Source organism: Acinonyx jubatus, chromosome X (genome assembly GCF_027475565.1).
Source record: "Acinonyx jubatus isolate Ajub_Pintada_27869175 chromosome X, VMU_Ajub_asm_v1.0, whole genome shotgun sequence".
In the NCBI taxonomy this organism is placed as follows: Eukaryota; Metazoa; Chordata; class Mammalia; order Carnivora; family Felidae; genus Acinonyx; species Acinonyx jubatus.
In genome coordinates this window covers 111,067,735-111,082,751 of record NC_069389.1, presented here as the reverse complement: position 1 = coordinate 111,082,751, position 15,017 = coordinate 111,067,735, and the positions used below count along the sequence as shown (strand labels likewise).

Sequence of the window (15,017 nt, the reverse complement as noted above, 5' to 3'; positions counted from 1 at the left end):
GTTAGGGGAGACTGGCTTTGGAAAAGTTCAGCCGGATGTCATGTCGATAAAACGTCCGACGCGCTGACCGTCGTTGGTTTGGAGACCTTTAGAGACAGTGCTATAGATACCTCAAGGCACAATTACGTACCTGCCATAGAGGAAAATGAAGAATAAAATAATTTGAAAAAAGAAAGGTTAAAGGTGCGTCCCGTTGCCGGCATACGGTACTTTAAGTGTCTCTATAGATACACGACTGCTGAATGCTCTGTGTCCTTAAGCTGTGGAATCATCCCTCCATGAAATATATTTTCTACTAAATTGCTTAATCCCCAACTACTTTCTGCACCACAGCAAAAGCATCCACAGCTAAGAAGTAAGGATGTAAAAGTTGGCTGCTACGGAACATGGACAGTCAAAGTCTTCCTTTGGTTGTAGTTCCTTAGCCACCTAACAATGTAGTGCGGCATGGCTTTACAGAAAGTGAACGGGGTTCCTCATTTGATCGTTCAGTATTTCAAAGTTCTTAGGCTAGGGGGCATTTGTTCTTGATATTTAATATTTCATACAGTGTCCATTTGGTCACTGAAACTCATCACCGCACACTGTGGGTAGCATGGGCCGTATGGGTGCACTGACTAATTTCATGGTTCTGTTTGAATTAACTTGCCTCTTGGAATACCAATCCTTCTCTTAATTTTATAGGGCAACTATCATTTGCCGGTACTGAGTCTCAGTCGATCACCTCTGTCATGTTTCGGGGAGACGAAGGAACTAACAATATGAGAAGTAACACCAGCTTAACACAGGATCTGTTTGGAGTTAGAGTACTTCATGGAGTTTTAAAAGTTTTCAGAGCCAGTGACGAGTTAAATAGGTCACAGAGGTGAAAGGGAAACTGGCTTGCCCGAAACCATAAATGGATCAATTTGTGGTAGAGCTTGAGTTTCTAATTTACAACCTGGCTATGAGAACACGCTTTTGAATAGGAGACACAACCTCTACCCGTCTTTCCTTCTCTGCCACTCACTAACAAAACTAGTAGGGTTTGCCCAGGGCCAGTGTGGAAACATGGTTGAAAACGGCATGGGCTTAAAGTACAGGATAAATAACGAAACTAAACAGCATCAGGGGCGCCTGGCTGGCTCAGTCGGTAGAGCACGTGACTCTTAATCTCACGGTCGTGAGTTCCAGCCCCGCGCTGGGCGTGGAACCTACTTAAAAATACACACGCACACACACACACACACACACACACACATACACACACACACACACACACACACACACACACACACAGCTAAACAGCATCAAAATTCTTTCTGGGTAAAATATTTGCTATTGTTGTGGGTGCCGTAATTTGAGGGCGCAAATCCAGCCTTGAGGGTGAAATGTAAGCTCTGGAACCCCCCTTTTCTCTCCTTCCTTTTCTTGTGTTGTAGCCCTCCTTTTTATGTACTAGAAGGAAGGAAGCTCACAGTAGGTGGCTCCAGATTTAGAAATAATACCAACGATAGAGATGAGAATTCCAATTTCTGGAACGTTTACACTGTGTAGGTGCTTTAACTGTGTTATCACATGTAGTTCCTGCTAAAGCCTTAAGACAGAGGTATGTTTATTCTCTTCGGTGTAATATTCTAAAAGACTTCACTGTAAAGAAAACAAATACATTTATGTGTTCTCTAAAAGCAGAGAGAACAAAACAAAGTGAAGACACTCTCCACTTTAAACATGTCACAGCCTCATCAGAATTCAGCGACCAAACCTTGATTTTGTTTTTAATGTTTATTTATTTTTGAGAGACAGTGAGCAAAGGACGGGCAGAGAGAGAGGGAAACAGAGGATCCAAAGCGGGCTCCGTGCTGTCAGCGCAGAGCCCGACATGGGGCTCAAACCCACGACCCGTGAGAGCGTGACCTGAACCGAGGTCAGACGCTTAACCACTTGCCCTTCCGAGGGGCCCCAGACCTTGATGTTCTAAATCCTTCCGAACTGACTTTGTTCCCTTCCTTTCTTAGAGAAAACTTCTTTCTCTTAAAGTATCATGGCAGTATCCTTTCCCCTTGTGTACTCCATCCTGCATGTCAGGGAAGGCGTTCGGAGGGTGTTCTCATGTGTACCCACTAATTACTGCCCCAAATACCCCTGTACCTTTTCCAGGAGGTTCAGTACCAGGAAAATCTGACTTCTGTATTCTAGCTGTTAATACACAGGGGCATCGTGTGTATGGTTGCCAGGTTTGGCAAATAAAAACAGAGAATGCCCAGTTAAATTTGAATTTCCGATTAACAGCAGCAATAGCAAAAAAAAAATTTTTTAGTATAAGTATGCCCCAAACAGTGCCTGGGACATACTTATGCTTAAAAAAAAAAATCATTGTTGTATGAAATTCACATTTAGCTGGGCAGCCCACGCTTTTCTCTGGCAATCCTGACTGCTATTTCTAATGTCCAAATTACATAAATGCAATCCGGCAGTAAGGCCAATTTTAACTTGTTTCTTTATAGTGGGAATCCTACGGAATGAGCTCCTCCTCCTGGGAGACAAATGAGCAGCAGACGTCCGATTTGGTGAATGGGCCATCAGCCGAGTACAACCAACTTCTGTAGCAATTGAAGCAAGCGAAAGGAAGCACGCGAATTCTATTCGGGCTTGCACGGAAATGTCTCTTCACTTACTTTACACTTGTGTTTCAGGCCTGAAAGGGCAGTGGAGGTCAGTCTGTGCAACATTCCCTCCAAAAGCCCACACCCCAGCCTGGAACCCCGTTCTTTCGTTCCAGGGTTGCCGGCCAAAAGGCTTCCAGGCCAGAGGGGCCACGTGGAGCCGAAGCGCCGCCCAGACCCAGCTTCCCGAGCCTCGCACCTAGTGGAAGGGGCACACCCACCCACCCAAACAGACACTCACGTGTGCCTCCCTCTTGGCGAATCACGCACCCCCAGGCGAAACCTGCTAAGAGCAGGTGCCTTTTTAAAAAAATAATCTGCATGGAGACCCCAGACTGTTTGGGCCTGGCTCACACGCCCATTTCACACTTATTGGCAAAGCCGTCGCTGAGAGCCAGGCACTGTGCTGAGCTGGGAACACACAGATGAATTGGGCATGGTCCCTTCTAGGTCCTTTCCTTCATGCAGAGTCTGGCGGGGGGCGGACAAGTACTACAAAGAGCACTACGAAATGTGCCGGGAAGCAGGGTGTGCACAGGGCACAACGAGAGCGCAGAGGAGAGGAAGCTGTTCCATCCCGGCGGTGTGAGCTAAGAGGCATCCTCAGGGAAGTTGGAGCTTGCACAGAATCTAGATGGAAGAACGGGGTTAGCGAGGCCAGAGTGGGTCGAGGGGAGAAGAGGCATTCCAGGCAGAGGCCGGGGTGGCACAAGTGAATTCGCGGAGGTGTGAAACTGAATGCCATGCTTTGGAAACCTCTGGATACTCATTGCAGCTGAGTGAGTGTGGGGAGATCAGGAAATGGCAAATCAGGAAGGGTCTTTATAGGGGCGGCTGGGGGGCTTGGTCGGTTGAGCGTCTGACTTAGCTCAGGTCGTGATATCGTGGTTCACAGGTTGGAGCCCCACATTGGGCTCTGTGCTGACAGCTCAGAGCCTGGAGCCCGCTTTGGATTCTGTGTCTCCCTCTCTCCCTGCCCCTCCCCTGCTCATGCTCTGTCTCTCTGTCTCTCTCTCAAAAATAGATAAACGTTAAAAAATTAAAAAGAAAAAAAGGAATGGTCTCTACAAAAAGAATGCATTTGGAAAGCTCTGGGTTAGGCAGTGCTCTGTGGGGTAGTTTCGTTCCCTGCTGTATTTCCCCCAGGGTCTAGAATAGTGACCGGCAAATGCTAAGCACTCAGTGTATATATAATTAAGTGAACGAGTGAACAAGAGAGCAAGTGAATGGCAGGACTTTGTCAGGGCCTTTAACAGGCCAGTGTAAGTTACAGATCTCAAGAGGCAGAAGTTTGCCGAACCTCCACCTTATTTGGCCACATGATTGTTTTCTTTCACTGAATAATACATTTTCAAAGACCACTGTTTTCTGGAACACATTTGGGGAGGTCATGTTCTCCAGGAGAGATGCAAATGAATAACTCCATGAATGAATAAGTAAGAGAAGTCCAGGCTGAGAGTTTCGGGATGACACTTGGGTAAAATGCTCAGCTCTCTCTGTATGCTCTCCCCGGAACTGAATGATTGTTGGCAGGTGAGCAGCATGGGAGGGCCAGACTCCGGGTTAGCTGGGCCCAGTCCCAGGGGGCTTTGCAAGACCTTTGTGGGGAAAATAATTTATAGTTACTTTGTCCTTTCTTTCCTTCATTTACAAGCCCAGATGGTCCCCCAACTAGTCAGGAAAATATTCAGCTTCCCTATGGGCCAAGATCGTTAAGGGGCATGATAACGCTCAAGATAATAACGACATTTATCAACCGCTAACTTTACATCTGGAATTGTCTGCATTTTTATCTCATTGATTTTCCAAGATCGTTAAGGGGCATGATAACGCTACAATAATAATGACTTACTGAGTGTTTACTCTGTGCCAGGCAGTGGGGTAAGTACACTTTACGTAACATTATCTTTATTAATACGCCTCACAACCTGATCCATTTCTAACAAAACCGAACCACGCCGAGGTTGAGGAACTTGTGCAAAGTCACACAGCCAGTAAGCGGCAGAGCAAGGACTTGAACCGAAAAAAAGTTACTCCTCCCTGCGTCCGCACGCACGTACCTTCAAGAAAACACTCGTGACCCCAGCGATCGCTACACAATAGGATCTACTTGTGACTACTTGCCAGGTGGCCAAGGACTGAGCGTGTATCATCGCTATACAAGTGACAGATCGAGCCTGTTGCCGGTGTTGCTGGATGAGAACAGTCGCCTGAGTCGCGTTCAACACTGACTCGTAACTGGCAGCTGATACAGAGTGGTGACTACCGCAGCATGACACAGTTAGACACCCCCTGGCCCTAGGACGGAAGCAAACGTAAGAAGTCAGGACCATGCTCGGCCGGACCCCAAACTGCCCGGGCTTTCCTACGCTCTCCATGGGAATTCAAGGGTTCCATGATTCTGCTTCATGCGCCTTCTCAAATAAAGGAAGTAGTCTGGTCGGCAGAATTAACGACATGTCACCTACGCTGTTGGCGCAGAGACTGGCCGCTTTTGAGGGCTTTTTAAAAGTTTATTTACTTATTTTCTTTGAGAGAGAGAGAATCCCAAGCAGGCTCTGCACTGTCAGTACAGAACTCGATGTGGGGCTCGAACCTACGAACCATGGGGTCACGACCTAAGCCAAAGCCAGACACTTAATCGGCTGAGCCACCCAGGCGCCCCTTGAGGGATTTTTTTAACTCTGCTACTCCCTCTTGCTTCTTGAACGTATAAGCATTGATTCACGTCATGGCATAGTCTTTGTAGGTGAGTTCGTATGAACTGCACGCTTTAAAATTCATTGTAAAGTGGGGTGCCCGGGGGGCTCAGTCAGTTGAGTGTCCAATTTCGGCTCAGGTCATGATCTCACGGTTCGTGAGTTCGAGACCTGCATCAGTCTTCGTGCTGACAGCTCAGAGCCTGGAGCCCGCTTCGGGTTCTGTGTCTCCCTCGCTGTCTGCCCCTCCCCCACTCATGCTCTGTCTCTCCCTGTCTCTCAAAAATAAATACACGTTAAAAAAAAGTTTTAAAATTCATTGTAAAGTCTAACATACATACAGAAGAGTGATTGGTGAATGATGGTCGTGAACTGGACACCCCTAAATAAGGAACAGCCAGATGAAGAAGCAGAATACCACTAGCCCCCCCGAGAAGAGCCGCTCTAGTCACTGATCCCTAAGGGTAACCTCCCTCCTGACTTTGAGCAGCACACAAGCTAAGAGAAGCGTGACAACGGCCTATGTACAAACTGTCAAACGTGAGATTTGGGCCATCTGACTCCAGAGCTTACCCATTAGATAGCACATGCCTAAAACTCTAGAACTTTCTCAATTCCATAGAGAGAAGACTGTTCGTAGGTTTTTTTAAAAACGTGTTTGACGGTGTCTGAATATAAAATGATAGGCGCCTGAATAGCCAGGCCCGGAAGAGCGGTTGTGGCCGGAGAGAGGGGAATCCGGGATGATGGCTGTCCCTGGCGGGGCTGATGGCAGTACTGATCTCGAAGGGCTAAAGGCCAAGTCTTAAATCTCTGAAGCTTTCGATTACCTTTAGAGGGCTCATCCCTGAGCAGGGATTCCCACTGAGGAGACTGCCAATGAGAAGCTTAGGCGGCCAGCTAGGGTGCGTCTTAGATGGAGCCAACTTTTACGGGGCCAAGATGACCCTTAGCTGTTCTGACTGATACAGTCACTGCCAGGCTCTGCCCCGTCTCTCTAGTCTCCAGTCTTCCAAACTCCCCTCTGCAATTGTTATCCCTTTTCACAGATGAGAAAACTGATGTTCAGAAAGGTGAAAAGCCCCGGCCAGGGCCACACCACCGGTGAATGGCGGGGCCAAGATGCCCGTGTCTATTTTGACTGGCGCATCTGCTTAGAGTCGTCACACACCAAGCTTGAAACGCCCCTTTGCTTCCCAGAGAGTCGCTTTATTGGGGAATTCTTGATCACCACCCCCAGAATGTCAAATCGGGGTCCTGAATCTCTGCTCTCTGGGGGATGGTTCAGAGGGCATTGCCGGGCCTCAGGACGGTCACTGATCACGTCAGTTGCTACTGGTGATACCAGAGAAAGACTGGCGTCTCCACAGGGCCCCACTTCTCCAAACATATTCCATGGAAACACACGATCTCAGGCCCACCCAGGACCTCCTGAGTGGGAAGTTGCATTTCAACAGGGCTCCCAGGGGATTTGTCCGCACGTTAAAGTTTGCAAAGCCTGGTTGGATGCCAGAGAACAAAGTTTGGTGTACTCTTCTCAAAATGGGCTTATATGCAATTTATATCTATCTTTGGAAAAAAGACGGAGATACGAGTGAGATTGTTAGTCGGCTCATTTCAAGAAGAGGAATAGGAAGCTGCCTCCTTCTCGCTGAGCCAATTGGAGGCTGTGAGAAGATTCTAATGGGAACAACCTTCCCCCTCCCTTTGTTGCCTCTGTGGACACCTGCTGTCGTTAGCATTAATTGGATTTGCAGTATTCACATACCTGCTGGGGAAAATAGACCCCTTAATTTGCTACAATGTAAGGGGACATCAGCCATTTCAGCCAGACCTTTGTGGAAATCATGTGCAACGTCAAAAAGATACTTAAACTCCCTAAACACGGGCTGCATTGTATGGCCTCTAACAGCATCTTGACTCGCAACGGCAAAGAGAAATAGGTCTGCGCCGAAATCATGTCAGCAGGGAGATCGGAACGGCTGCCCGTTCTCCACGTCGTTTTGTCATCGGCGAACTGACCACTGTGCAGATGTTAGCCTTCTGGATCTTCTGTCTCAGTGAGATCTAAAGTGCGTGGCCTCTTAAAAAGCACGTCACAGTTCATTCATTCATTTATCCACTAAGGATTTTTTAAGCATTTTTTAAATGTTTATTTTTGAGAGAGACGGAGAGACAGAGCATGAGCTGGGGAGGGGCGGAGAGAGAGGGGGACACAGAATCAGAAGCAGGCTCCAGGCTCTCCGCCGTCAGCACAGAGCCTGATGTGGGGCTTCAACCCATGAACCATGAGATCATGACCTGAGCCAAAGTCGGACGCTTAACCGACTGAGCCACCCAGGCACCCCTCCTTCTCCTTCTTTTGCCACTGGGAGGTTTAGTACGTGTTTATTGTGTTGAGTAGACCCTTGCTGTTATCATGAAAGAACTAATTGAAAAGAGGAAGGTAACAGCCATCTCTCAGAGAACCCCAGATTTTTCCAGCCTCTGTGTCCCCTCTCGAATCCCCAAGAAGACACATTTATATGCATCATCTAATTTGATCCCTGCAAAAGTCTGAAGATAAGAGGTACAGTTAACAATAGCATTTGCTAAAGGAGGCTATTTGAACACGAAGAAAGGGGTTGGCAAACTTTTTCTACGAAGGACGAGACAGTAGCTATTTTCGGCTTTGTAATCTCTGCTCGAACAATTCAGGTTTGCCACTGTAGTTAGAAAGCAGCCACAGGGGGCGCCTGGGTGGCTCAGTCGGTTGAGCCTTCGACTTCAGCTCAGGTCATGACCTCGCGGGTTCGTGAGTTCAAGCCCCACATGGGACTTACTGCTGTCAGCCTGTCAGCACAGAGCCCTTTTCGAATCCTGTCTCCCCCTCCCTGCCCCTCCCCCACTTGCACTCTCTCAAAAACAAACATTTTCTTCTTTTAAAAAAAAGGAAAGCAACCACAGACAATACAGAAAGACGTGGGTATGGCTGTGTTCCAAGAAGACTTTGCCTAGGGACCGTGCAGTTTGTATTTCACGTAACTTTCGTGTGTCATGAACTATTATTCTTCTTTTGAATTTTTTCGACCATTAAAAAATGTAAAAACCACTCTCGTGGCTGTGCAGAAACAGATGGCAGTGCCCTGGATTTGACCTTGGGGCCATAGTTTGCCAAGCCCAGCACTCAGGGGTTAGGCAGCATATGTGAGGGTACAGACCTCGTAACAGCGGTACTATTTGTGAAAAGTTGGGTGTTTTCGTAAGAGTTAGAGGTTTGTTCCATACCCAAATTTTATTTCAGGCAAAACAACAGAATTCGATTTTATTCAGCTACGCTATCGGGGGGGGGGGGGGTTAATTACGCATGCTGTCATCTGGAAAAGCTGCCAAGAGTCCGTTGGCCCAAGTTCAGGGTTGACATGCTGCCTGATTGTAGTTTGTTTCCGTGCTGCTGGACTGTTCTCATGGGGCCCCGGATCTGAGGCCCCACGGGCAAAGAAAGGGGCGTCCCGGCTCAGGGTATAAGCCAGAAATGCTACCCACGCGGGGGGGGGGGGGGGAAAGAGTTTGGAAGCACTGGATGCCTAGAGTTGACAGTGTCTCCCTTTCTGCTGTGCCTGAGATGCAGGGGAGGAAGCAAGGTATCTGGCTGATAACCACTTGCTTCTTTCTAAAGAGCAACCAGCTGACAGTGTGAGCACTTACTGTACTTCTGCTGTCCTGATTCAGCCACTTCCTCGGCTGTTTTCTCTGTGCCCGATGAATATAAGGGTGACGGTGCTGTCCCATCGCCGAGGATGTATTCTTAGCACCAGATGGAGCACATAACTGCAACTTACCGCGTGGAGAAAGAATGGAAGGCCGTGTTTGACAGCTGGTGAATTTAATGCAGGGAGGGAGCAGGGCACTAAGGGAAGAATGCCAACTTTCTCGTAGCCACTGAAGCAGCCCCCATGTTGAGGTTCATGATGTAAGGGAGGGTAATACTATGAATGAAGATGCTAATTCACTGGTACCAGAACATTCAATCCCAAAACAAATGTTGACTTTAAGGCCCGAGCATCCGATCATCTTACGCGCTATTCAAGAAATACGGTGTTTGCGGATACGAGGGCCAGACTTCTGTGCACGGGCGAATTTAGTAGATGTGACATGGAAGGACTACAAATGCTTGTGGAGTGAGCCATGTGTCTGTCCCCAAACTGACAAGAACACGCAGGTCTCCCAACTACCGTTGTAGGTATTAAGGATTCACTCAAATAGGGAAAACCCCTCCATTCTTTAAGATATGTATGTACATATGAGATCTATCTCATGTAACAAAGCACATATATTATATGATATGTAGAATATATCACATACTTATATATCAGGATAGGCTATAACTAGTTGTGAGCTAAGCAAGGGGCCCCGATTATCTCCAGTTATAGTGAAGTATAATAGGAAAACTCAGCCATTTGGGGTGCTACCCTTTTATAAATCTAGAATATTTTCCAGAATTTTGAGGTTGGCTCTTAAAAATAATTCTGTTAAGTTGGGAGCAACCCCTATAAGGCTTGAAGTCCCAGGGGCTGAGAGTACTCCAAAAGTCAGTGTACAAGCCTGTGCCCATTAGACAGTTCCACTAAAGGATTTAGTAGCTAGGATTTAGGCTCCTCCTTAAGGGGTCCTCGTTTTTGACCCGAGATCCAGAGTCCCTAGGCTTCCGAACGGATGACGCGTCTGAGCTAGCTTTAGTGAACGCAAAGCTTGTGCCCCAGGTCAACATTAGCTATTATTATTATCGTTACCGTATGCCAGATGTTGCCCTAGGCCACCCAATGCTTGCCATCAGTCTAGGAAGTAAGTACTATTACTATCTCCGTTTCATAATAAGGAAACTGAGGCAGTCACTGAGAGGTTAAGAAACGTGCCCACATTTACATCATGTAAGTAAGGATTCATGCCCAGACACTTCGACTGCAGATATCAAGATCTTACCCCCGACACTCTGCAGCTCCCCGGAGGAGAGAATCTCAGTCCTTCAGGTCCTAAGTCTGGCAACGGAATGTAGTACATTTGGGAAAGAGCATAGGTTCTGTCTTTTAACAGGCCACGAACTGATTGTTCTTTGAACAGTCTTGCCCTCAGTTCAAAAATCTAGTACTCACAACAGGGGGTGAAATTAGAGCTCACTCACCGTCGTTGTGCACCCTCTCATTTAACTAGCATTTCTTATACATGCTGGGCCTAGAAGTAGAGATTTTCCTGGACGTAGGATCCATGGCAATCTTGCACTTCCAATTGGTTATCAAATCAGAAGGCACTGAGGAGCCCTAAACATGGAAGTGCCACCCGAAGCCACACAAAGGGATCCGACTACCCCATGCGGGCGTCTAGAGCTGTGCTCTCCAGTAAGAGAGGCAGTGGCCGCATGTGGCTAATTAAGTCTAAATCAATTGTAATTAAATGAAATTTGAAAATCGGTGAGTTACACTAACCACCCTTAATTGCTCAAGCGCTGCATGTAACTTGTGGCGACCACAGTGGACAGCAGAGGTACAGTTCCATCACTGTAGAAAGTTCTACTGAACGGCGCTGATCTCCGTGAGATGTTGACAGCCGCTTGGGCACCACCTACAATTAGGAGTTAGGAAGTAGAAAATGGGGCAAAAGAGACAAAGGGGGGAGATGGAGAAGTTGGAAAGGTGACCAGGACGATGTGGGCGTCGGGAAAGCCAAGGGTGGGGAGGAGGGTATCCGAGAGCAGGGTCTATTGAAGTTCAGAGTTAAGAAATCTGCCTCTGGATGTGATAAATGGGAGGAGACTCGGTGCCACCTTGGTGGACGTTGGTGATGGGACCGCATCTATGACAGACACCATGCTGGCCAGCGGAGGGCCCCAGCCCCGGCCCCTGCTGTGGGGTAGACATCATACAGCAGTGCGCTATTGATCTGCTTTTTGAGAGTGTGAGTTACCCTTGACTTTAAGGGCACGGATGGCAGCATGCCTTCTGACTAGCCCGCTGCCTCCGTGGCCCGTTCAGAGCCCTCGGCCTTGAACGCTTGCACAGCTGTTCCAAGGTCCGGACACGTGTTCCTAGAAGCTGGAAGCAAGTTTAGCCTCCTTTTGGACCTGTTCGTGTTCAGTGGTTCCAGATTTTCTTTTACTTATGGCTTTGTGGGCACCGCCGGTGCTGGAGTATTCGAGGGCCTGGCCACCACCGTTTAGATGTGGGTTCGGATCCAGCTCTGCTGTTGACTCAGTGGCCTGTTGGTGAAGTCCCTGTGGTGTATTCGCACGTGCACACACGCTCCTTCCAACCGCGGAGCAGCGCCCGTGCGCCTATTCAGCTTAGGGCGAACGCAGGGACTTTTGAAGGAGGGCGGATGTGCGAGGTGAGCCACAGTGTCAATAACTCTGATCCGGATTCACTGTGCCGTGTTTCCAGACTCTGACGTGAGCATCCGGCAGGTGCATAACGGTTGCTGGGGTTGGCAGGAGTTCAGGAATCAGCTTATTCCTGGAATTCCGGCCCGAACGCCCCGCATCAGCCCCACTAAGGCACACGTAGCAGCCGGCACAGGCCTGGCCTAAGGCGAGGACTCATGAGAGGCTACTTTTCTTCACGAAATAACTGTGCTAATCGAAAGGAGAGATACAGGATCCCGACCTTCCGTTAGCAGCGACCATTACCGTTTACTGAAAGCACGTTACGCGTCCGTTGCTTTACTTGAAGTGTCTCCTCGTAGCCTCGCGACAAGTCCGCACAGCCCCGGTTCACAGACAATCAGAGAGGTTGCACAGTCGCCCAAGGCCACACAGCTCCTGAGCGGCCTTTGGCTCTGGAGACCGTGCCCTGTCCACTTTTACACGTGGCACTCAGGAAGTAGGACAGAGGAAGCGAGGAAGCGCCCCGGGTTAGGCCACAGAGGGAGGCAGATGAGACTTTGTTGAGCGAGGTTAAAGATCAGCCTGTCCCTGCTGTGCCCCACAGCCCAGGGTCAGCTGGCTGGGCCTTCGTAGCCACTCCACGCATTTCCTTTCTCTTCATTCTTCCCTTGTTTGCTTGTCTGCCGGCGCGCTGCCCTGCTTTGCTTACTATAAATAGCTTCCTCTCTGCCAGTTGCCATAAATGGCATTTTTACAGGGAAGGTGCCCAGTTTGAAATAAGCCCTAAGGAGATGTCAGGACACAGAGATTCGCTCGGTGTGTGCAGTGTTCGCAATCTGTGGTGGGAAGTTAGCAGTTGGCACCCTTGAAGCAAAAGTGGTCTCATCTCATTCATGATGTTATCCCAAGCCCTTGGTCTGGGGATCTACGATGAACCCAGAAATTTGCTTCTTACGAATGCAAAGCCAACGGTGACTTAGACCAACCTCTAGAGGAAATAGAGTGTGGGCCCTGGGCCGACCACATTTTTAGCCTCCTCGCCAGAGGTCTGTGATTCACTCTTTTCTGCCAGCTGGCCTTGAAGAGTTAATGCCGTGTGAACAGACCCGGAGTGTGAACACGTTTGTGTTAAAGTATGTGCAGCCCGTCCCAGGATGATTAAAAAAGGGAGGGGGGCGCGAATGTATTCACATGAGCCACTTTCATTATTTTCCATTAGTAAATAGCCAAATAATTGATTGTGGATCTATTGTTTAATTAGCATGAATAAAATGACTGTTATATAAGACAGAATGCATGTATCGATTTTGGCCGCGTCCTTTAACAAGGATAAATGATTTTACTTCTGAGAGTTTTTGTAATCAAAACTTGCTGCAAAGCAGGAGAAGCTACAAGACCAGAATGCTTCGGGGCAGGCTTCGGGAAGCTGGCCACTTGGGAGAAGGAGGCGCGTTGTGTCCCAAGGGACTCGCATCTCCTCAGTGACAGCAGAGAAGACCAGGCTCGTCTCAGCCACTAGACATTGGCACCCGACCAGAGGGGGTCTGAGAGCCAGAACAGGAAGGAGTTGAGCGCTTGGGGGCCGAGCGTGGGGACCCAGGAGCTTTGTGTGTTTCCCCGGACCGGTTCGGGGGCCTGGTTACTGAGGTCTGGGCTGTTCGTTCCTCTTCCTCTTGGCTGTGTCTGGAAAAGACTGTGCACAGGAAGGTCTAGCTCTCGTTTAGAAAAGGCTGTGTGAGGAGCGCCTGAGGGGCTCAGTCGGTTGAGCGACCGACTTTGGCTCGGGTCACCATCTCACGGTTCGTGGGTTCGAGCCCCGCGTCGGGCGCTGTGCTGACAGCTCAGAGCCCGGAGCCTGCTTCAGATTCTGTGTCTCCCTCTCTCTCTGACCCCCCCCCCCCCCGCTTGTGCTCTCTGTCTCTCAAAAATAACCAAATGTAAAAACAATCTTTTATGAAAGGCAAAGCCGTGTGAACCCGGAGCAGGAAATGGGTGTAGTGACAGTACCAGCTTCACAGAACCTGCTCTAGAGTGGGTGCTGGGTGCCCATCCCTTGCCCTCCGCCCCCTGCCTGTCTTCTCACTGCCCCCACACCCCCTGGCTCCCCCCCTCGCTGCAGCGCTCGCTACATCATCTCCGTCACCCCCCTGAGCATTTCCAGGTCGGGGACCCTGTGGTAGGCGTGTTTTGGGTGCCCTCCAGCCTCACTCATCAGGGAAATGTCAAGTGCTTGAAGGAAGAACTGAAAATAATTGCAAGATAGTTATTTTTAGGTGTTCTCAGAAATGCACTGAGGTGCCATGCTGGATTCAGATTCCCTTCGACATGTATGTTCAACACCTACTAAGTTCGGAGAACGGCGAGTGACTCGGGAAAACATCCAGTGACACACGCCATGGGTGAAGCAGGAAGGATGGAGGGGGGGAGGCGAGGAGAGGGGTAGTGTTGGCAGGGGGGGCCTTGAGGGAGCAATGACCAACACACGTAAAATGTATGGGATGATGGGGACTTCGCTCGGCCTGGAAGTAGCTGAAGGATGGGAATGAGGCGATGGGGAAGGGAGGCATCCCAGATGGAGCCTCCGGTGGGAACACAAGCCCGGAGCCAGAAACATGCGGCGTCCGTTGCCACGGGCTGTGGGGGGCAGGACTGTGAGGTCACCAGGATGACTGAAAGGGGGTATTTACGACCCCTACGGAGTGATGCAGTGACAGCAATGTCCCCCAGGCAGCCTGGCATTCATGGAGGATGTGCTCTGCCGAAGGGCCGGGGGGGGGGGGGGGGGGCGGGGAGTAGGGGAGGTGTAAATTATCCAAAAGAAAGAGATTCTTTCTATAAGCTTCGCCAAGGTCCAGGGCTCCTAGGACCTTTGACTGCCAACTGCTCTCTCTTTTCTCTGATCGGACAGGGAATGTGTAGCAAAGGTTGTCATCTGGAGGGTAAGAAACCCCTTGTATGAGTTTGCTAGGGCCGCCGTAACAAAATACCACAGACTGGGGACTCAGAAGACAGACCTTGATTTTCTCGCAGCTCTGGAGGCCTGAAGTCCAAGATCGGGGTGTCAGCGGGTTCGATTTCTTAGGAGCCCTCTGTCCTTGGCTTCCAGATGGCCACCTTCTCGCTGTGTCATCACATGGACTTTCCTCTGTGGGCACATCCGTGCTTCTCTGTGTCCAAATTTGCTCTTATGTGAATACCTTTCTGTTTGGATTAGGGCTCACCCCAATGGCTTCCTTTTAATGTAATCATCTCTTCAAAGGCCTGGTCTCCAAATACAGTCACATTCTGAGTTATCGGGGAGTGGGGGGGGGGGTTGGG

At 49.3% G+C, this 15,017-nt stretch overlaps 1 protein-coding gene and 1 long non-coding RNA gene across 4 annotated transcripts in view; both read left to right on the top strand.

Annotated features, from left to right (window-relative positions):
- Positions 1-15,017, top strand: part of FGF13 (fibroblast growth factor 13) — a 442,307-nt gene that overhangs the window by 316,813 nt on the left and 110,477 nt on the right. The window lies entirely within an intron of this gene.
- On the top strand, positions 1,248-8,435 carry LOC128311462 (uncharacterized). Its single transcript, XR_008289876.1, has 2 exons — positions 1,248-4,850; positions 4,891-8,435. It is a non-coding gene; the product is annotated as an uncharacterized LOC128311462 (long non-coding RNA).